This window comes from Schistocerca cancellata, chromosome 6, assembly GCF_023864275.1.
Source record: "Schistocerca cancellata isolate TAMUIC-IGC-003103 chromosome 6, iqSchCanc2.1, whole genome shotgun sequence".
Lineage (NCBI taxonomy): Eukaryota > Metazoa > Arthropoda > Insecta > Orthoptera > Acrididae > Schistocerca > Schistocerca cancellata.
Genome location: NC_064631.1, coordinates 143,308,442 through 143,331,249, shown reverse-complemented (window position 1 = coordinate 143,331,249; position 22,808 = coordinate 143,308,442). Strand labels below are relative to the sequence as shown.

Below are 22,808 nucleotides of genomic sequence, written 5' to 3'. Positions count from 1 at the left end.
AAGTATGATCCCTGTTAGTGAGTTCGACCCTCCAATTTTCAAAATTTTCTCAGTAGTGCAAATTTAGCATTGGAGGGCAGTGTGGAGGGTAAAAATCGTAGAGGGAGACCAAGAGATGAATACACTAAGCAGATTCAGAAGGATGTAGGTTGCAGTAGATACTGGGAGATGAAGAAGCTTGCACAGGATAGAGTAGCATGGAGAGCTGCATCAAACCAGTCTCAGGACTGAAGACCACAACAACAACAACAGTGCAGATGTAAAATTCCACCTTAGTCAACAACCTGCACTGCTGTAGCATGGGTTGTGGTACCTGTGCTATATATGCCTTTATGTGTTTGTCATATTTGGACCACAGGGACTCCATGCAGTCTCAAGACATTCAGCAGTCTCCCCGAAAGATAAGATAGAATTGCAAGAATTTCCTCCCTTTGCTGCACCATAGGAGGGCAACTGATTAAAGAGACAAGGAGAAAAATATGCCCCCCAAAACTAGGTCAGTTGCAGAACATGCGGTGAATCTTTCTTGAATATAAAAAAATTGATATTTGTAAAACAAATTCAAGATAAGTGCAGAGAGTTCTCCTCAATAAATAAAATGAGTAGCAGACCAGTATTAATGCAAACACTGTATCACACTGTGTCCATCATGTCCAGTGAGTCCCAATGGATAACAGGACAAACACTGGAGCATTCATTCTGACTTTCGAAGATGACATACTCCCCAAGAAAGTAAAGGTACTAGTCTGTCGATGTGATACCAAACCATTCATGCTGCTAGATACACACTGTTTTAAATGCTATACATGAGAACACTCCAGGTGGGTAAACCACTGCTTTGTATGAACTGTGGGGAAGAGCATTTGCCCCGCTCGCCAACTTCCCATCTCTTCAAAAAGAACATGAAATACAAGAATAAGAAACTTTCAAACGATTCATCTACATCTACATCTACATCTACATTTATACTCCGCAAGCCACCCAACGGTGTGTGGCGGAGGGCACTTTACGTGCCACTGTCATTATCTCCCTTTCCTGTTCCAGTCGCGTATGGTTCGCGGGAAGAACGACTGTCTGAAAGCCTCTGTGCGCGCTCTAATCTCTCTAATTTTACATTCGTGATCTCCTCGGGAGGTATAAGTAGGGGGAAGCAATATATTCGATACCTCATCCAGAAACGCACCCTCTCGAAACCTGGACAGCAAGCTACACCGCGATGCAGAGCGCCTCTCTTGCAGAGTCTGCCACTTGAGTTTGTTAAACATCTCCGTAACGCTATCACGGTTACCAAATAACCCTGTGACGAAACGCGCCGCTCTTCTTTGGATCTTCTCTATCTCCTCCGTCAACCCGATCTGGTACGGATCCCACACTGATGAGCAATACTCAAGTATAGGTCGAACGAGTGTTTTGTAAGCCACCTCCTTTGTTGATGGACTACATTTTCTAAGGACTCTCCCAATGAATCTCAACCTGGTACCCGCCTTACCAACAATTAATTTTATATGATCATTCCACTTCAAATCGTTCCGCACGCATACTCCCAGATATTTTACAGAAGTAACTGCTACCAGTGTTTGTTCCGCTATCATATAATCATACAATAAAGGATCCTTCTTTCTATGTATTCGCAATACATTACATTTGTCTATGTTAAGGGTCAGTTGCCACTCCCTGCACCAAGTGCCTATCCGCTGCAGATCTTCCTGCATTTCGCTACAATTTTCTAATGCTGCAACTTCTCTGTATACTACAGCATCATCCGCGAAAAGCCGCATGGAACTTCCGACACTATCTACTAGGTCATTTATATATATTGTGAAAAGCAATGGTCCCATAACACTCCCCTGTGGCACGCCAGAGGTTACTTTAACGTATGTAGATGTCTCTCCATTGAGAACAACATGCTGTGTTCTGTTTGCTAAAAACTCTTCAATCCAGCCACACAGCTGGTCTGATATTCCGTAGGCTCTTACTTTGTTTATCAGACGACAGTGCGGAACTGTATCGAACGCCTTCCGGAAGTCAAGGAAAATGGCATCTACCTGGGAGCCTGTATCTAATATTTTCTGGGTTTCATGAACAAATAATGCGAGTTGGGTTTCACACGATCGCTGTTTCCGGAATCCATGTTGATTCCTACATAGTAGATTCTGAGTTTCCAAAAACGACATGATACTCGAGCAAAAGACATGTTCTAAAATTCTACAACAGATCGACGTCAGAGAGATAGGTCTATAGTTTTGCGCATCTGCTCGACGACCCTTCTTGAAGACTGGGACTACCTGTGCTCTTTTCCAATCATTTGGAACCTTCTGTTCCTCTAGAGACTTGCGGTACACGGCTGTTAGAAGGGGGGCAAGTTCTTTCGCGTACTCTGTGTAGAATCGAATTGGTATCCCGTCAGGTCCAGTGGACTTTCCTCTGTTGAGTGATTCCAGTTGCTTTTCTATTCCTTGGACACTTATTTCAATGTCAGCCATTTTTTCGTTGGTGCGAGGATTTAGAGAAGGAACTGCAGTGCGGTCTTCCTCTGTGAAACAGCTTTGGAAAAAGGTGTTTAGTATTTCAGCTTTACGCTTGTCATCCTCTGTTTCAATGCCATCATCATCCCTGAGTGTCTGGACATGATGTTTCGAGCCACTTACTGATTTAACGTAAGACCAGAACTTCCTAGGATTTTCTGTCAAGTCGGTACCTAGTATTTTACTTTCGAATTCACTGAACGCTTCACGCATAGCCCTCCTTACGCTAACTTTGACATCGTTTAGCTTCTGTTTGTCTGAGAGGTTTTGGCTGCGTTTAAACTTGGAGTGAAGCTCTCTTTGCTTTCGCAGTAGTTTCCTAACTTTGTTGTTGTACCACGGTGGGTTTTTCCCGTCCCTCACAGTTTTGCTCGGCACGTACCTGTCTAAAACGCATTTAACGGTTGCCTTGAACTTTTTCCATAAACACTCAACATTGTCAGTGTCGGAACAGAAATTTTCGTTTTGATCTGTTAGGTAGTCTGAAATGTACTTAATGTACTTCAAGTCTCAAAACGAATATGAATGCTTACATCATGTACAAATGATAACAAATTTTACGTAAGTCATAACGGAAGTAACGCCTATAGCAAAAAATATATCTAACTCTACCCCTTCATCATGAGGCCTCCGAAGCCAGCCACGTTAGGGAAAAAGTGTTCTCCCTGCTGTTATCCCTTGTACACTTATCTCGAGGACCTCAACCTCTGCTCCCTGAGCAAAACATTGTCTTCCCCTCATAGAGTGCTACTTCCTACCCCCACCCCTTCATCCAGTCACACCCTACAACTCTCATCACCACATGCTTTGTCGACATCAGTGACTGAAGGTGTGTAAATGGGCCATAATAGGCCCATTCATCTTCAGTTCCAGAAACCTGAGCAAACATTTCCCAACTGGAAGTAAAACCCTGAGATGAAAAGAAGAGAAAGGAAGAAAAGAAGAAACTGAAGGGAAAGATGGATCTGGTAAATCTAATGGCCCCCTAATCACCAATGCCACCTACAGAAATTAAGCAAATAGACAACAATCGCTCAGAACAGCTGGTACTGGCTCACATTGGTTTGTGACATAAATTTTCACTACTGTCACTCTCTCTTCTCCTCCTCCTCCTTTTCTGCTCTACAGCCCCCGTAGACTCTGTTCAGTGTGAAGTCATTGACGACCTTCATTCGAGTGACCACTTCCCGTTCCACATTTCTCTACTGGAAGGAGCATTTCCTGTAGAGTAGTCACCAAAATGGGTGGTCAGCAAAGCTAACTGGATGCTGTTCAGGCAGCTGGCTGTTTTTGAACACCACAACAGCATCCAGGAATCGGTGGACCACATCACATGAGTGATCCATCATGTGGCTGATCTGTCGATCCCAAAATCCTCAGGTCATCTTAGGAGGTGACCTGTACCTTGGTGGACAGATGAGTGCAGTTCAACAATCTGCACCAGGCATGCGGCTGTCTGACAGTTGCCATCCAACAGCAGACAACCTCATCACCTTTCGAGTTGCAAGAGCCAAGAAGTGATGAGTAACTAAGAAGAGTCAGAAAAGCTTATGGCGAGCATTCCTGGATACAATCAATCATTCCACTTGTTCTACAAAAGTATGGGAAGCCATAAGAAGGATTTCTGGCAAACATGTCATGTAACAATAGCTGCAGTGTTACAGGGGTGTCTCCAAACAACACCTAGAGACATCGCTCAGACGCTGGCCAATCATTTTGCAAAAACTACAGCCAATGCAAGCCAGGATACGGTGTTTCGTCACTGTCAGGTGACTGTAGAGAGGGGCAAGTTGGACTTCAAATCAGACAGTTCTGAGGCCACACCTCTCATTTCTCCATGTGGAAGCTGGATTCAGTGCTGTCTGAGATTCGTGACACTGCACCTGGTCACGATCAAATCCAGTACTATATGCTTCAACATTTGCCAAAGGCATCACAAAAAATCCTCCTCGAAAGTTTTAATCTTATATGGCAGACAGACACCTTCCCCAGTTCACGGATGGAGGCAATTCTTACACCTCTCCTCAATCTAGGAAAGGACCACACATCTCAGTAGTTTCCAGAGTGTTACCGTAATGACCAGTTTAGGAAAGACCCTGAAGTGCATGGTTAAGCATCACTGTCTGGTTGTTAGAGACCAGGCAATTCTTTAGCCACTATCAGTGTGGATTACGGAGATTTCGGTCTACTATCAACAGCTTGATCCTACTAGAGGTGGCTATTCATCAGGATTTCCTGCATAAACATAACTGTCTCGGTATATTATATTTATAAAACAAAAGCGCTGGCAGGTCGATAGACACACAAACAAACACAAAAATACACACAAAATTCTAGCTTTTGCAACCAACGGTTGCAAAGACGAAAGGATTTGGGTTTTAAGGGAGAGGGTAAGGAGTCATTCCAATCCCGGGAGCGGAAAGACTTACCTTAGGGGGAAAAAAGGACAGGTATACACTCGCACACACACACATATCCATCCGCATATACACAGACACAAGCAGACATTTCGTGGAATGTTTCCCTCTATTATATTCATGTCTCGGTATATTCTTTGATGTCAGTAAGGCGTACGCTACTACTTGGCGACACAATATTCATGTGCATCTCTGTCAATGGTGCTTTCATGCCCCCCCCCCCCCCCCCCCCCCCCCATTTTCATACGTCCTTCCTGTCTAAGAGGTTTTTTAGGTCTCGAGTTGGTGATGTGCTGTCAGATAGTTTTGAGCAGGAGAACGGTGTTCCTCAGGGCAGTGTTTTAAATGTTACCCTCTTTGCCATAGTCATCACCAGACCAGTATCTGGTCTGTGGTGCAGAGTCCTGTACAGTGCTCCTTATTTGTGGATGAGCAGAGGTTGGAGGAGTGGGCTGCAAAGATGGGTTTTCAGTTTTCTACAGATAAATGTGTGTGTGTGTGTGTGTGTGTGTGTGTGTGTGTGTGTGTGGTTAAATACTCAGTGGGGTTTCTGGGCCTCATTTTTGACTGCAAATGATCATGGTTACCCCACCTGAGGGACCTGAAAACCAGAGTTCAGAAGGCAGTGAATATCATAAAGTGCCTTAGCTGCAGGTCCTGGGGATCAGACAGGGTGTGTCTGCTCCAGTTTTATAGGGTGTTTGTGCGTTCACAGCTAGACTATGGATGCAAGGCCTTCTTACCTGAAGATTATTGATGCTATCCACCACGAGGGACTAGACTGGCCACAGGTGCTTACACGACCAGCCCCATAACCCATCTCTGTGCTGAGGTTGGGAAGCCATCACTCACGATCTGATGGCAGCTCCTTATGCTGCATCATGTATGTAACTTCCTTGCAGCTTCCTTGTGACCCACATACCATACTGTTGCTTGTTCATCTTGGGAATGCCTTTTCTCCAATCGTCCACAAGCAACAATGCTGTTTGGGATCCACATGCAGCATTTGCTGGAGTCACTCAGTGTGGAGCAAGTACAACCTCAAATCCAGGGTTTTAACCATCTGCCACCCAGGTTACTGCAGAGGCCCAGAGTAATTTTAGATTTGGTGCAGTGCAGGAGAGATTGCACTTCCGATTCTGTTTTTAATGTGATATTTTGTGCCTTTTTATATGAATACCACAGCTATGTAGCTGTATTTACAAATCGAATTGATCTAAAGAGGGGGACTCCGTTGGTCGCTCTATTGTTTTTCCAGGTTGTGTCCTCAGGGTCTGGTGTTTCAAGACTTTTCTGCCTTCGACGCAGAATTATATGCAATTTTCTGGGCGTTGGAGCAGATGAGACATTCTGTTAGTGCTAAGTTTCTTGTCTGTTCAGATTCTCTGAGTGTCCTTCGCTCTCTTCAGTGTTTGTACTCAGCAGGTACAGCAGTCCAGAATATCCAGGATGCCCTTCTCCAACTATTATGACTGGGAAAGGAGGTGTTGTTTTGCTGGGTACCAGGGCACATGGGTATTGCAGGGAATGAAAGGGCAGATCCAGCAGCCAAGGAGGAATGTTGTGATCATCAGTTATTTCAGTGTGCCATCCCACTGCATGCCATAGTCTCATTGTTGAGATCCAGAGTCTTGCGTTGGTGGGAGGACGACTGGCTGGAATTGACAGACAATAAGCTTTGTCTAGTAAAGCCCATCATAACATGGCCCTTGATGTATCTCGTTCCACCTACATCGATGGCATGTGGTCCTCCTCACTAGTCTTCACATAGCTACTGTCCTATGATGCATAACTTCTTGCTCTGGCAAGAGAACCCTCCAATGTGTGTTGCTTGTATTGTACAGATCAGTGTACGCCACATTTTATTGAACTGTGTTTTACGTTCCAACCATTGCAGGTGCGGCAGATTTGCTGACAGATCTACCCTCTATTTTAGGTAACATTCAAACAAATGTGGTTACAGTTTCTAAGTTTTGTAAATTGCCCAACAGTTATTCCAAGATTTTAGGGAGATGGTTTTAATGTGTTAACAGGGCGACTGTCTCTCCCATGTTTTCTGTAAGTGGTAAGCCAGTGAGATTTTCCTGTGTCTTGCCTCTTTGTCATTTTACTTGTGTTTTAATCTTATTTATAGCATCTTTTAGCTTTTACTCCTTCTCCATTGTATTAGCGTGTGTGAGATAGGGTGATTGTGTGGTCAGTTTGAGTGAGGTGGAAGCGAGAGCATGAGTGTCATTTTTTAGGTTTCTTCCTCACTGTGTGATAACATTTTCATAATTTTGTTCACATTTATTTCTTTTAATGTCCATAAGGGCACTGATAACCTCACTGTGCCCATAATCTCCAAACACTCTCTCTCTCTCTCTCTCTCTCTCTCTCTCTCTCTCTCACACACACACACACACACACACACACACACACACACACACACACACACACAAAGCATGTGCAGCAGATATCCACTCGTACTGTAATGGTTATTTCTGTCACCTCACTTAATTTAAACACTTGACAGCACTCCACCCAGCTGTTGATATAACCCTACAAGAAAGCTCATTACTCGCAGACTACTCTCCTATTCTCAGACATGATGAAGCATATTGGATTGCAAACATGAAGCCAACTTTGGGAGGGCATCAAATTGGGTTTATACATTGATAATGAGAACAGTTTTAGTGCTTCACTGGAAGCAAAATAAATGATTACAAACTGTAGGACTTGTAGAGGGGAGTGAGTACGATAATATTTTGAACAGGAACACAGGTCTGGAAATGTGCCATTCCCATTCTGCGATTGTTTCACTTCAGATGTGTAACTAGTGCACTTCTGCCCAAGATGTGTAACTAGTGCACTCCTACTCGAGAAACAGAATTAGGCATGACAGAGTAAAATTATTAGGTAACAGTTCAAAAGAAACATAGCAAAACATCCATTTATCACTTAAGCACATATTTTGTTTGTGTTAATCCTTGAACATTACATGCTTATATTATTCCAAAACTAAAAGGAACCCAGAGTACTGTATGTACAGAACAGTACTGATTACCATCAGTTCAATGTAATGACCACCAATGTTGTTCCAGATGTAGTACCTATGAAGCGTGTTCTGTACACTCTCTCCATCCCACCTGGTGTCTCTTCAATTCTTAGTCAGTCACCAGAACTCAAGCCAGCAAATCATTCTCTATCTCTATAGGAGTCTCGTAAATTATGCTTTGCATACAGTCCTATAAGTAGTAGCCCATAGTTAAATCGGGCAATTGTGGTGGTCATGTGATTGGACAGACTTGGCCTATCCATCTTTCACCATATCGTCTGTTGAGATGTCTCCGAACTGCACATGGGAAGTGAAGTGCACCATTATGTTGAAACCCCATTTCCGGATGGACATTCAGTAGCACAGCTTCCAAGAAGAGGTCCATTACATTTTGTAGGAAGAGAAAATATGCAGGACCATTTAGCTTGAGTGGAAGGAGGTATGGCCTAACCACATGACTATACATAATACTAGCCTAAGCATAAATACCAATCCTGTGCTGAAATACATTAACATGCATGGCACAAAGACTTTAGTTTGTCCATATGTGGCTGTTTCGCAAATTCAGAATGCAGTCCCTAGTGAACTTATATTCATCTGTGATCAGAACTCGACATGGAAACAGGAGCGTGTCGATGCAGCAGTGCAGGAATCACGTACAGTAGGCAATGTGTTGTGGAAAATCAGCTGGACCCGTAGCGTGTACATGTTATTAGTGGTACAGATATAATTGTTACTCATGCAGATAGTCCCAGATAATACCACTACACGCGCAGTTGTGCAGGTACTTGTTGATGGGTTCTCTTCAGTGTGATGCTGTACACCTACTTCAGGTCTGGGCACACACCATTGTCATAAGCACCACAATCCTGACTTCTCACAGTGAAGGTACATGTTTGTTGGAGCTTGGGCAAAAAGTTTGTGCTATGACGTGCTACATCATGGGAATCACTTATTATATAGCCAACCAAGCTCTTCCATTACCTCAAGCTTTCCCATACACAAGGAGCATGTCTGTGTTTTCCAAAAACATGTACCAATCATGTTTACTGTATTGGAGACACATCGGCACTGAATAGTTCTCACAGCAAGGTAGACGCTGAGTGACATCAGATGACCATCTGACATAGTGCATGTCATCCTGTCTACCCCGTTGCCTAACAGGTCAAGCAACTCTGAGATTTTTCTCTTGCCCTCAGCAGACAAGGACACATTACACATCTGAACTGATAGATCAGAAACTGTACATTTCCAGGCTTGAATTCCTATTCAAAGTATTATGTAGTCACTCCCCTCTACAAGTCGTAGAAGTTTGTAACAGGAATTTCCATATATAGATGATTGATTGTACCCTCTCTACAACATTATCTATCTCCATATGGGGAGGTCACACACCAGTGATGTTTGACTTGATCTTGCAACTACGGTATTTTAATGCCCACAGCACTCTGTAGGGCAGTTTCAAAACCTGTCTGCAAGCCAATATACTAGAACAGATTATTTAAAAAAATAAAAAAAATAAAAATATAAAAAAAAACCTTAGTGTGCATCACATACATTAGTCCATCATATGGTACCTTCTTGGCTATTGTTCTGTCAGTCTCTGGCCCCAGCTTTCTCCCATCTATGTGGTGGAAGGCACATGATGATTTACGTGACAGCAACCATTTTCCAATTATTCTTTCTGTCTTACATCAATATCATCAGCATCCTCTCCAAGCTGGAGCTTAAATGATGCCAATTTGCATAACTTCATCATTTCATTATATTCTGAATTCTCCTCTGAAGGAGGAAGTAAAATTACCCTCTGACATAACTCTAAAGCAGTATTAAAAATGGCAGAAGTAACATTGCCTCACTTCTCAGGGATCCATCTCAAGAAACTTGTACTGAGGTGGAGCCATGAAATAGCTGCAGCCATAAAAAATTGCATTGAGCACCACTTAAGAAGTGCCTCTCACTAATACTCGACGACATCTACATGTACATCTATATTGTTAAACAACTGTGAGGTGCATGGCAGAGGGTACATCACAGTGTACCAATTATTAGGGTTTCTTCCTGTTCCAGTCATGTATGGAGTGTGGGAAGAGTGATTATATGAGTGCCTCTGTGCGTGCAGTAATCATTCTAATCTTATCCTCATGATCCCTGTGTGAGTGATATGCAGGGGCTTGTAGTATACCCCTAGAGTAATCATTTAACGCCAGTTCTTGAAACTTCATTAATAGGCTTTCTCAGGATAGTTTGTCTGTCTTCAAGAGTCTGCCATTTCAATTCCTTCAGTACCTTTCTGACACTCTCCCATGGATTAAACGAACCTGTGGCCGTTTGTGCTGCCCTTCTCTGCATACATTCAGTATCCCCTGTTAGTTCTATCTGGTATGGTCCCACACACTTGAACAATATTCTAGGATGGGTCACGTATCCACAGCGATTTCCGTAATACTCTGTGTTTGGTGTGTGGTGATTTTATGATGGATCCGCGAACAGAACAGCGCGTGTGTATCAAATTCTGTGCGACATGAGCCGTATGCATGTGTTTGAATGGTATGCTCGGTTCAGGACCGGCCGTACAGACGTCAAAGATGATTCTCACACTTGAAGGCTCGCTAGCCGCACAATGCCAGACATTGTTGCCAAACTTCAACAATTGGTTCATGCAGATCAACGTTAAACCATTCAAGATCTTGCAGATGAAGTGGGTATTGGTTATGGGACATGTCAACGAATGTTCACTGATGAATTGGGCATGCATCATGTTGTCGCAAAATTTGTGCCAAGGATCTTGACTGCCGATCAGAAGGCAGAGTGTGCTGAAGTGTGCACGGACCATCATCAGACCGCATCTGATGATCCAACCGTCTTGTCATGGGTTGTCACTGGTGATGAGAACTGGATTTACAATTATGACCCAGTGACAAAGCAACAATTGTCCCAATGGAAGAGCTTGGGCTCTCCAAGACCCAAAAAAGTGAGACAGGTGAAGAGCAAAATCATTGTTTTCTTTGATACCAAGGAAATTGTGCACAAAGAATTCGTCCCACCCAACCAAATGGTGAATTCTGCATACTACTGTGATGTTTTGTGACGGCTCTGTGAAAACTTGCGGCGACAACAGCCCAAACTTTGGTGTCAAGGGAACTGGTTGCTGCATCACGACGACGCGCCCTGTCACACGTCCTTACTCACCAGGACCTTTTCGACAAAAAACAATATGGCAGTTGTACCCCACTCACTGTACTCGCCAGATTTGGCACCTTGCGACTTCGCACTGATCCTAAAACTGAAACTCAAATTGAAAGGCTGTCGGTTCGACACTCTAGAGAGGATTCAAGTAACATCACTGTCGGTGATAAACACCCTCAAAGAACATGACTTCCAGAAAATGTTTGACGAGTGGCAGAAACGCTGGGACCGGTGTGTACATGCAGATGGGAACTACTTCGAGGGTGATGGTGACTGTTAGTCGAAGGGTAAGGTTTTCAACAGATGGCAGCACCAGTCCTGAAAATTTTGGGTGGCACCTCATATCCTTACAAAGAGTTAGACCTAGGTATTTGTGTGGTTGGCTGATTCCAATTGTGACTTATTGCTATTATAGTTATAGGATACTACTTTTTTTCTTTCCTTTTTGTGAAGTGCACAATTTTACATTTCAGAGCATTTAGAGCAAGTTGCCAATCTCTGCTCCATGTTGAAATCTTATTAAGATCTGACTGAATATTTATGCAGCTTCTCTCAGATAGTACTTCATAAATGCAATATCTTCAAAAAGCCTGATTTTATTATTAATATTGTCAGAAAAGTCAATAATATAAATCATGAACAGTGAGGATCCCAACACACTTCCCTGGGGCACACCCAAAGTTACTTCTACATCTGACAATGACTCTCCATCCAAGATAACATGCTGTGTCCTCCCTACCAAAGTTACTTCTACATCTGACAATGACTCTCCATCCAAGATAACATGCTGTGTCCTCCCTACCAAAAAGTCCTCAATCCAGCTACAAATTTCGCTTGATACTCCATGTGATTGTACTTTTGAAATAAGTGTAGATGCGGTACTGAGTCAAATGCTTTTTGGAAATCAAACATTGCATCTACCTGGTTGCCTTGATTTAAAGCTTTCAGTATGTCATGGGAGAAAAGTGCGAGTTGGGTTTCACATGATGGATGTTTTTGAAAACTATGCTAGATAGTATTGAGGAAGTCACTCTGTTAAACATACCTCATTATGTGCTAAGATTCTACAACAAATCGATGTCGAGGATATTGGACAGTATTTTTGTGGATCACTTCCACTACTGTTCTTGTAGACAGGTGTGACCTGTGAATTTTTCCAAGAACTGGGGACAGTTTTTTGTTCGAGGGGTCTATGATGAATTGTAGTTAGAAGAGGGGTAACTCAGTCACAAATTCAGTATAGAATCTGACAGGGATTCCATTGGGTCATGGACCATAGTTCAGTTTTAGTGACTTCAGTTGTTTCTCAACACCACTGACACTAATACTTGTTTCATTCTTCTTGTCAGTGGTATAGGGATTAAATTGGGACAATTCTCTTAGGTTTCCCTTTGTAAAGGAACATTAGAAAATGGAGTTAAGCATTTCAGATTTTGCTTTGCTATCCTCAATTTCAGAGTCTATCTCATTCGCTAGGAACTGGGCACTAACTTTGATACCACTAACAGCCTTTACATATGACCAGAATTTCTTTAGATTTTGTGAAATGTCATTTGACAATATTCTGCTACAGTAGTCGTTTAAGGCATCATGCATTACTCTCTTAACAGCCAAATGCATTTCCCTCAGTATCATCTCTCTATCTGTAGCACTACACTTTGTGCTGCACCCATTATGCAGTAATATCTGTTTCTTTAGAAGTTTCTTCACTGTGACTGTACACCATGGAAGTTCCCTCCCATTGTGAACTGTTCTATTAGGTTCATACCTATCCAGTGTGTGGTCAACTATTCTTTTAAACTTGAGCCAGAGTTCCTCTACATGCTCCTGAGCTGTGTTGAAAGTTTCAAGTTCCTCATTAGATATTGCACTACTGATTTTTATGAGGGAAGGAAAGTTGCTACTCACCATATAGCGGAGGTGCTGAGTCGCGATAGGCATAATAAAAAGATTCACACAATCATAGCTTTCAGGCATTAAGGCCTTTGTCAGCAGTAGACACACACACACACACACACACACACACACACAATCACAAACACACTCACGCAAGTGCAACTAGCACACACATCTGCAGTCTCAGAGAGCTGAAACTACACTGTGAGCGGCAGCACCAGTGCATTATGGGAGTAGCGACTGGGTGGAGGTAAGGAGGAGGCTGGGGTGGGGAGGGGGAGGGATAGTAGGGTGGGAGTGGCGGACAGTGAAGTGTTGCAGTTTAGGCGGAGGGCAGGAGAGAAGGTGCGGAGGAGGGGGGGGGGGGGTAGTAGCAGAAAGGAAAGGAGAGAAATAAAAATAAAAATAAATTAAAAGACTGGGTGTGGCGGTGAAATGGCAGCCGCCATTTCACCGCCACTCCCAGTCTTAATTTATTTTTAGTGCTGGAATGGGAGCAGGGAGGGGGCTGGATGGGTGAGGACAGTGACTAACAAAGGTTGAGGCCAGGAGAGTTACAGGAGCGTAGGATATATTGCAGGGAAAGTTCCCATCTGCGCAATTCAGGAAAGCTGCTATTGGTGGGAAGGATCCATATGGCACAGGCTGTGAAGCAGTCATTGAGACAGCTTGTTGGTTGTCATGCCTACATAGAATGCAGCACAGTGGTTGCAGCTGAGCTTGTAAATTACATGACTGGTTTCACAGGTAGCCCTGCCTTTGACGGGATAGGTGATGTTAGTGACTGGACTGGAGTAGGAGGTAGTAGGAGGATGTATGAGACAGGTCTTGCATCTAGGTCTATTACAGGGGTATGAGCCATGAGGTAAGGGGTTGGGAGCAGGGGTTGTGTAAAGGTGGATGAGTAAATTGTGTAGGTTCGGTGGACGGTGGAATACCACGGTGCCCTGCTCGTCACTGTTGATGCCAGTGACACTGTACACTAACATTCCTAATGCCCATGGCCTTACTACTATCGAACACTACCTTTCCAGAAGCCCTATGGATTCCAAACCAACAACCTCCTTCCTAGTCTCTGTTACCAACTATATCCTCACCCACAATTAATTCTCCTTTGAAAGCATTACCTATAAACAAATCCTTGGTACGGCTATGGGCACCCGCATGGCACCATGCTATGCTAACCCATTCATGGGCCATCTAGAGGAATCCTTCCTAAAAACCCAGATCCTAAACCCCTGACTTGGTTCAGATTCATTGATGACATCTTTGCTATCTGGATTGAAGGTGAGGACACCTTATTCACATTCCTCGAGAACCTCAACAACTTCTCCCCCATTTGCTTCACCTGGTCCTACTCAACCCAGCAAGCCATCTTCCTAGATGTTGACCTCCACCTCAGAGATGGCTACATCAGTACCTCCATCCATATCAAATCTACTAACCAACAGCAATACCTCCACTTCAACAGCTGCCACCTGTTTCATACCAAGAAGTCCCTTCTGTACAGCCTGGGCACCCATGGTTGTTGCATCTGCAGTGACGAGCAGTCCCTCTCTAAATATACCGAGGGTATCACTGAAGCCTTCACTGACCGTAATTATCCTCCCATCCTTGTACAAAAACAAATCTCCCGTGCCTTATCTTTCCAGTCTCCCACCACCTCCCAAAGTCCCACACTCCGGCCACAAAGGAGCATTCCCCTCGTAACTCAGCACCATCCGGGACTGGAGCAACTGAATTACATTCTCTGCCAGGATTTCAATTACCTCTCGTCGTGCCCTGAAATGAGAAATGTCCTGCCCTCTATCCTTCCCACCCCGCCTACCGTGGAATTCCGCCGTCCACCGAACCTACACAGTATACTCGTCCATCCTTACACAACCCCTGCTCCCAACCCCTTACCTCATGGCTCATACCCCTTAATAGACCTAAATGCAAGACCTGTCCCATACATCCTCCTACCACCTCCTACTCCAGTCCGGTTACTAACATCACCTATCCCATCAAAGGCAGGGCTACCTGTGAAACCAGTCATATAATTTACAAACTCAGCTGCAACCACTATGCTGCATTCTATTTAGGCATGACAACCAACAAGCTGTCTGTCCACATGAACGGCCACCGACAAACTGTGGCCAAAAAACAAGTGCACCAACCTGTAGCTGAACACGCTGCCAAACATGATACCTCTCATCTCAATGACTGCTTCACAGAGTGTGCCATATGGATCCTTCTCACCAATCGCAGCTTTCCTGAATTGCACAGATGGGAACTTTCCCTGCAATACATCCTACATTCCCATAACCCTCCTGGCTTCAACCTTTGTTAGGCGCTGTCCACACCCATCCAGCCCCCTCCCTGCTCCCATTCCAGCACTGCACAGCCGTCATTTCACCGCCACACCTAGTCTTTTAATTTATTTTTATTTCTCTCCTTTCCACTACTTACCCCCTCCCCCTCTGCACCTTCCCTCCTGTCCTCCGTCTAAACTGCAACACTTCACTGTCTGCCACTCCCACCATACTATCCCTCCCCCTCCCCGCCCCAGCCTCCTCCTTACCTCCACCCAATCGCCACTCCCATCATGCACTGGTGCTGCCGCTCGCAGTGTAGTTTCAGCTGTGCGTAGTTGTGCTTGCGTGAGTGTGTGTGTATGTGTGTCTCCTGGTGACAAAGGCCGTAATGGCCGAAAGCTGTGATTGTGTGAATCTTTTTATTGTGCCTATCATTTCTCAGCACCTCCACTATATGGTGAGTAGCAACTTTCCTTCTCTCGTTTTATTACATTCCATCCTGGATTTTCAATTGTTTGACATTACTGACTTTTTGTATAGTTTACCGAACATAAGTATCTTTCTGCTTGTTTTAGTTGTCCTTTGTACTTTGTTGCCACAGCCACATCATGATCACTGATACCAGTTTCGATGTGAACTTCTTCAAAGAGGTGAGGTCTATTTTTTGCCATTAGATCCAGTATATTTCTATCATGAATGTGATTCCTAACTATTTGTCTAGGTAGTTTTCAGAGAAGGCATTTAGTAAAGTTTCACTTAATGCCTCATGATGCCAACTGCTACCAAAATTGTGATTTTTCCCAATTAATTGTTGGATGATTAAAGTCTCCACTGATGATTATAGTATGATTGGAGAACTTAAGTACAAGTGAACTGAGGTTTTCTCTGAAGTTTTTGGTTAAATCAGGAGATGAGTCTGGTGGGCAATAGAAGAATCCAATTATCATTTTATGCTCACCCCTGATACTGAGTCTTGTCCAAACAGTCTCTCATGCGGGGTCAATTTCTATCTCAGTGGATTCGAGTTTTTTGTCTACTGCGACAAATACACCACCTCCATTTCACATTTGTCTATACTTTCAATATACACTTAAATTTTCTTCAAAACTCTTGCTGCTATCAATTTCGGGTTTCAACGAGTTTTCAGTTCCTAGTTATGTGAGGTTCATTGCTTTTCATGAACAGTTCAAACTGTGGCACATTGTTGTGAAAGCTTCTGCAGTTTACCATTAGGATTTTAGTACTCTCACCTGTTGGAGGCATTTCTTTCGATCTTACACCAATACTTTTGGGTTTCCTACAACTGTTGTTTTCTGGATTGGATGGAGGTCACCTAATCTAAAAATAACCATGTGTGCACTCTGCACACAGTCAGCTGCCTGAGTAGCTGCCTCTGATGTATAGTGCACACCTGACCTATTTAGGGGGACCCTGCAGTTCTCAAACTTATGGCATAAGTCCAGGTAGTCACAGCCTAGCTTGTCACAGAACATTCAAAATCTCTGGTTCAGTCCTTCTACTCGACTCAGAACCATAGGACCACAATCTGTTCTGGGAAAAATGCTGCATATTGTGAGCTTCGTTGAAACTCCACGCTCAAGGCTGGTGTTTTCGACCTTCTGTGCTAGTCACTGAAATGACCGAAGACTGACTATGGAGCCCAGATGACAGGCATCATTTGTTCCAGGGTGCGCCACAATCTGCAGTTGGTTGCACCCTCTTCGCCCAATGGCTGCTGGAATAGCCTCGTCAGCATATTGAATGAGGCCCCTCCCAGGCATTCACAGTGAGTGCACATGGTGTCCTATCCTGTCCCTTGCTGCCATTTCCCTAAGGTGTACCATCATTTGCCATACATTGAACTGCCAATGATAATAGACCCCTATCCTTTTGCGTCTGCCTCTTCCTGATATCGGACAAAACAAGTTTCCTACAACAGGTGAAGTGAGTCCCACTGGGCTAGTTTCAGTTTCAGTGAAAGACAACATCTCAGACTTGTTGGTGAGGGGCTTCGGTACAACACCCTGAGCCCTCCCTGATCCCCGTTCACCCTGTACAGGATGCCTAGATCTACTATTGACATGCCACTCACAGTCAAGTAGACTGGTAATGACAGACCCTGTACTTTCTGCAGAGGAGACAGGATCCACAGGAGAGGGTAGAACTTGAGATACCTCTGGTGCAGGTGTCACAGGTACACAACTCTTGGGAGCTCTTCCAAACACTGATTTGCAGCAGTTGTTAATTGTTTGACAGTAGTTAGGGCAATTTCCAGCTGCTTACAAATGCCAGTCAACTTGTCCCATGTTAGAGAACAACATGCACATGCCCCAGAGGGCCTTCGACTGTTTTTTGGACAGCATACTTCTCCCACCTTGCAGTCTTTACCTTTTCTGTGTAGCTGGTTTTATCCTTTCCTTTTAATTTTTACGAGGGCTATCCACAAAGTACATTACGTTTTGGAATTAAAAATAAATAAAGTATTGGAAACTTTTTTATTATATACAGATAAAAGCCACACTTGAATACTACTTTTCTACATAGTTGCCATTTAAATTAAGGCACTTATCATAGCGATGGACGAGCTTGGAAATTCCTTTGTCGTAAAATTTGGCCATCTGCGCCTTCAACCACGTGGTTACCTCTTCTAGAAGCTGTGTGTCGTCATCAAAACGCTGCATAGCCAACCACTTCTTCATTGCTGGGAATAAGTGGAAGTCGCTCGATGCCAGGTCGGGACTGTATGGCGGATGAGGAAACAACTCCCACTTAAAAGATTCGAGAACTTCACGAGTGGCATTTGTCGTGTGGGCCCGGGCGTTGTCGTGAATCAGCAAGATCTTTGAGCCAAACTTTCCCCTGCGCTTGTTTTGTATTGCTCTTCTGAGGTTGTGCAGAGTTTGGCAGTACCTTTGAGAGTTTATTGTAGTGCCTCTTTCCAGGAAATCCACAAAAATCACACCTTTTCTGTCCCAAAAGAGTCACCATCACCTTCCTTGCCGACATTGTCTGCATGCATTTCTTGGGTTTTTGGGGGAATTTGTGTGCCCCCACTGCATTGACTGCGATTTTGTCTCGCAGTTCACATGCTTAACCCATGTTTCGTCACCAGTAATGATGCGATCGAGTAATGAGTCCCCATCTTTCTCGTAAGCGTCTAAAAACGTTAACGGTGCAGCCATTCGCTGATTTTTGTGAATCTCTGTCAAGATTCGACAAGTTCGGCAGTCACTATGCTGGGTCTTCCACTTTGCTCTTCGTCGTGAATGTTAGTTCGGCCATTTTTAAATTTTATGACCCATTGACGCACTCCACCTTCAGTGATTCTGTTGTCCCCATACACTTCACAAAGCTGCCGATAGATTTCTAACGGTGTACAGTTTTTTGCAGTCAGAAACCTTATTACAGCACACACTTCACACGTCGTGGCATTTTCAAATAACACTGACATTTCAAGCTGTCACAGTTACTTAACGGAGTACAGCACGAACCTCTCACTAGCACGGCAGGATGCCGACTGAGCGGCAGAATGCCATGACACCAAGATGGCCGCGCTAGCCCCGCCCCTAACGGACACAAACGGAAATGTAATGTACTTTGTGGATAGCCCTCGTATATCTGAGACAAACACAATAATGATCATTTTGGCTGTCCATCTATTTTCCCTAAGAAGAACTTAATTGATTTGACACTTAGAGGAGAGAGAGACCAATCACCTAATCATTTGGTCCCTTAAATCTCCTGCCCCTGCTCACCCTCCCGCCCTCTCCATCCCCCTCTGTGTGTGTGTGTGTGTGTGTGTGTGTGTGTGTGTGTGTGTGTGTGTGTCATACTTCCATTCCACATTCGCTTGGAAGTTGTAGATCACGATCTATCATTACTGTTTTGCTTTGCGAAATGCCACAGATATGTTGCATTCTGAATATGAAAATGATGTCAGAAATAATATTCTTCATAAATCATTGGTTTCAAGTGGCTTCATAAAAAGAATGAAGTAGATTTCAGCCTCACAGTTTAGTTGACCGTACTCTGGAGTCCAACTAACTCATTCCATTTGAAGAGGACATATTGTCCTGGTAACTTTGCAGTGCTGCACGGAAGTGGAATGTACACTGGTGTCCAAAATTAAAGCAACAAATGAAAATTTTTGCAAGGTTGGGTTTATTTTGCCACAAAACAATACAAACAATGTAAAGAATACAAAACGTAAACAACTGAAGCATGCATGATAGTAAACAAAAAGTCTTTGGTTTTATCCAACTTAACATATTCACACACACATTCCGACAACTGGTTAATGTGCTTGGTACGGGATGCGCCCACCTCTAGCAGCAATACAGGCCTGACGACGACAGGGCATGCTGTGAATATCATCAGTCTCATGTTGAGGTAATAATGCCCACTCTTCCTGCAGAGCTGCTCGCAGTCTTGAAGAATGGTTGGTGGATGCTGACATGATGCAAGCCACCTCCCTAGTGCATCCCAGACATTCTCTATGGGATTCAAATAGAGAGAGCAAGCAGGCCACGCTATGCGTGCAATATCTTCAATTTTCAAGAAAACATCTACCACCCCTGCTCGGTGAGGTCAAGCATTATCATTCATCAATACAAAGTCTGGGCCCACTGCACCTCAAAACTGCAAATGAGTTCCCAAGATGATGTCACAATATGTGACAGCAGTTAAACCTTGCTGATTCACCCTTACAATTCCATGAAGAGGTGTTCGAGTGGTAAACATAATCCCTGCCCACACCATTAAGGTATCTTCCTCAACATCGGTCTCTTTCCACAATGTTTGTGTTCCGGAATTGTGTTCTATGTTCCCTCCAGATGCAAATCCATCGAGAATCACTCTCCAGACTAAATCAGGAGTCATCTGTGACAACTACATTGGGCCACTGCTAGACTGTCCAGGTGGCATGTAGATGACTCCACTCTAGACATTCTCTTCTGTGAAGACGCATAAGATGTAGACATACAGCAGGTCTCTGACATTGAAGGCCACTCTGCCAAAGCCTTCTGCACACCATTTTCCTCGATTCAACACGTCCAGTGGATGCTGCAAGTTCACACACCAGTTGCCATGCAGTACTAAGGTGATACTGTTGTGCCCTCACAGCCAAATAATGGTCCTCTGTTCTGAAGCTACATGAGGTCAGCCCTCCCGTGGTCTTCAGGATACAGTTTCAGTCTCTATAAACTGTTGCCAAATCTGAGAAACTACAGAACGATTCACATTAAGCCATTGAGGCACATCAGTTTGCAACTGTCCTACTTCCCTTATTTCTATAGCCCTCCATCACAGAGAGGTGCTAGGCATCTTCTCTGTGTCGTACTGAACCATCTGTGACTGTAGAGAGTGATTGTGGATGTGGGGCTGCCCAGCAAACACTATATCATTTCATAGGTGCCCTTATGTCATCGTTGCTAAGGTTGTCCATTGACTGGAATGCCGTCTTCCATGCAGAACACTATCATACGGACATCTGGTTGTCAGTTTGTGTGACTATAATGTGAATTAGACACAGGAGGGGGAAATAGCAGTTTGTTGCTGTAACTTTGGACATCAGTGTATATAAAATGCAGCATATGTCAGAGGGGTTCATATGATGTGCCAAACTTAACTTCATAAAATTATTCCAATAAAGAAGTATTCCAGAATTGCAGATGCAATAGAAACCCACTAATCCACTACTGTCAGGACCTTGACAGTGCCGGACTACTGAAAATGACAGATTTCCAAGCTTCATCTGGAAATAGCAGTGTGCAGATTCTGAGATGTGAGATAAACAAAGAGCAAACAGCCTGCAATTGTTTATCATACAGTCTCTGTTTCGTTACAGTGATAAAAAATGTATAATACTATACAAAGCAACTGTTTGGAGAAAATTAAACTTAATTGCACACATCCTGTAGTTTACTTTTAAGATTTTATCTCAAGTACATTACAGTAGTATATTGTGCAGTACCATGTATGTTTTTTACTACAGTACATACATCATTTCTCTATTTTATGACTTGAAATAAGACCAAATCCCCCCTCCCCCCAAAAAGAACCCTCGTTATCTATAGTACAAATTTACAAGTTGTATAGTGTTGTACAATTTGGTGCTTTCAGCAAATCTTATAAATGTATCAAAGGCAGCAGCTGCTTCATTCCAGGAAGATGAAAATGTTGGATTTGTTGCATCAACCCCCTCTTTTTCATTGGATTTGATAGAACCACGTGTACAAAATTTCATTCATCTTATCTAGTTTGAGCTTCTTCAAAGTTTTTTGTGATTCATTGTCTTTTACTGTCCCTATGTGTGAGGCAAACTGTTGAAGCTGACCTTTATTTTTTTTAATATCATAGATTGCTGAAGAACCAACTTTATATTCTTCCATAACCGTATTTCCATTCTCGCCTTTCTCAGCCCTATTAATGATGTCAAGCTTTTGTTGTATTGTAAGTGTTACCTGTTTATGTGACACTTTCACTCTGTTTTGAGAGGTGCTAGGTTCAAAAAACATTCCCATAATAATATGCAGCAGTATTGTAATTGCAATAAGAACAGCGCTAATTATGTTTACACTTTAAAACACTACTTCTTAATCGCTGTAGACAATTGGTGCATGACAAAAGCTGCCTGACAAGTCACTGAAACAATTGTTGGTACGACTCAACTCGAAATTGTTCGCCACTGCCCAGTGCAACCGAATTCCACTGAAAGCATCTGAAATATTCAGTATGTATAAAGCGATGCCAGATTATTGAACGTACTGGACTGTTAAATGACAAATTGATGGGTGTGTACTGCGTCATTATTTTTGTCTGATAGTAGCATAAAGATTGCACAGATACACTTCATTTTTATGCCCTCATGCATAACTGCTGTGGGAATTTCCTTCTGGTAACTAATTAGAGACTCTGGTCTTCCACCTGATGACTTACACTGAAGTGGCAGAATTTCAGCCTCTGTTGGGAGTCCCCCAATAGGAATACTTGCACAAGTATGCTATGTGACTTTGCTGAGAGTTTCTATTATTATTTAGATTCAGTAACATTTTGCAACATTTCTTCATCATAAGTAACAAAATCCTAGATGGGCCAAAAAGGCATTATGCCTCCCTTCACTAGTATGTCAATATAAAATCCCTGAAGAAGGAATTAGACTGTAGCCTAACTGTTTGACTTTTTTTTTATGTGCCTGTCTTCTGCTCAATGACACTCTTTTTTGGTGACAGGAGATCTGTGCCAATATTTGCTAAGTACAAAATTTTTGCTAATGGAAGTTACTGTATAAGGAAAATGTTCCTGATGTAGGCCTCTTGCCACTCACATTCTCCGTGTACAAGCCTACATATTACTAAGTGCATAAAATTTGTTAAAGATACAAAGCATTTGCTGGCAGCTGTTGCTCCACTGTCCTTATCTTTCATGGATACTGGAATGTTATTGTACA

The 22,808-nt window shown here is 43.3% G+C and overlaps 1 protein-coding gene across 1 annotated transcript in view; it reads left to right on the top strand.

Annotated features, from left to right (window-relative positions):
* The window catches only part of LOC126191328 (F-box only protein 42), a 60,862-nt gene that overhangs the window by 9,560 nt on the left and 28,494 nt on the right, over nucleotides 1–22,808 (top strand). The gene's annotated exons all lie outside the window — the stretch shown is intronic.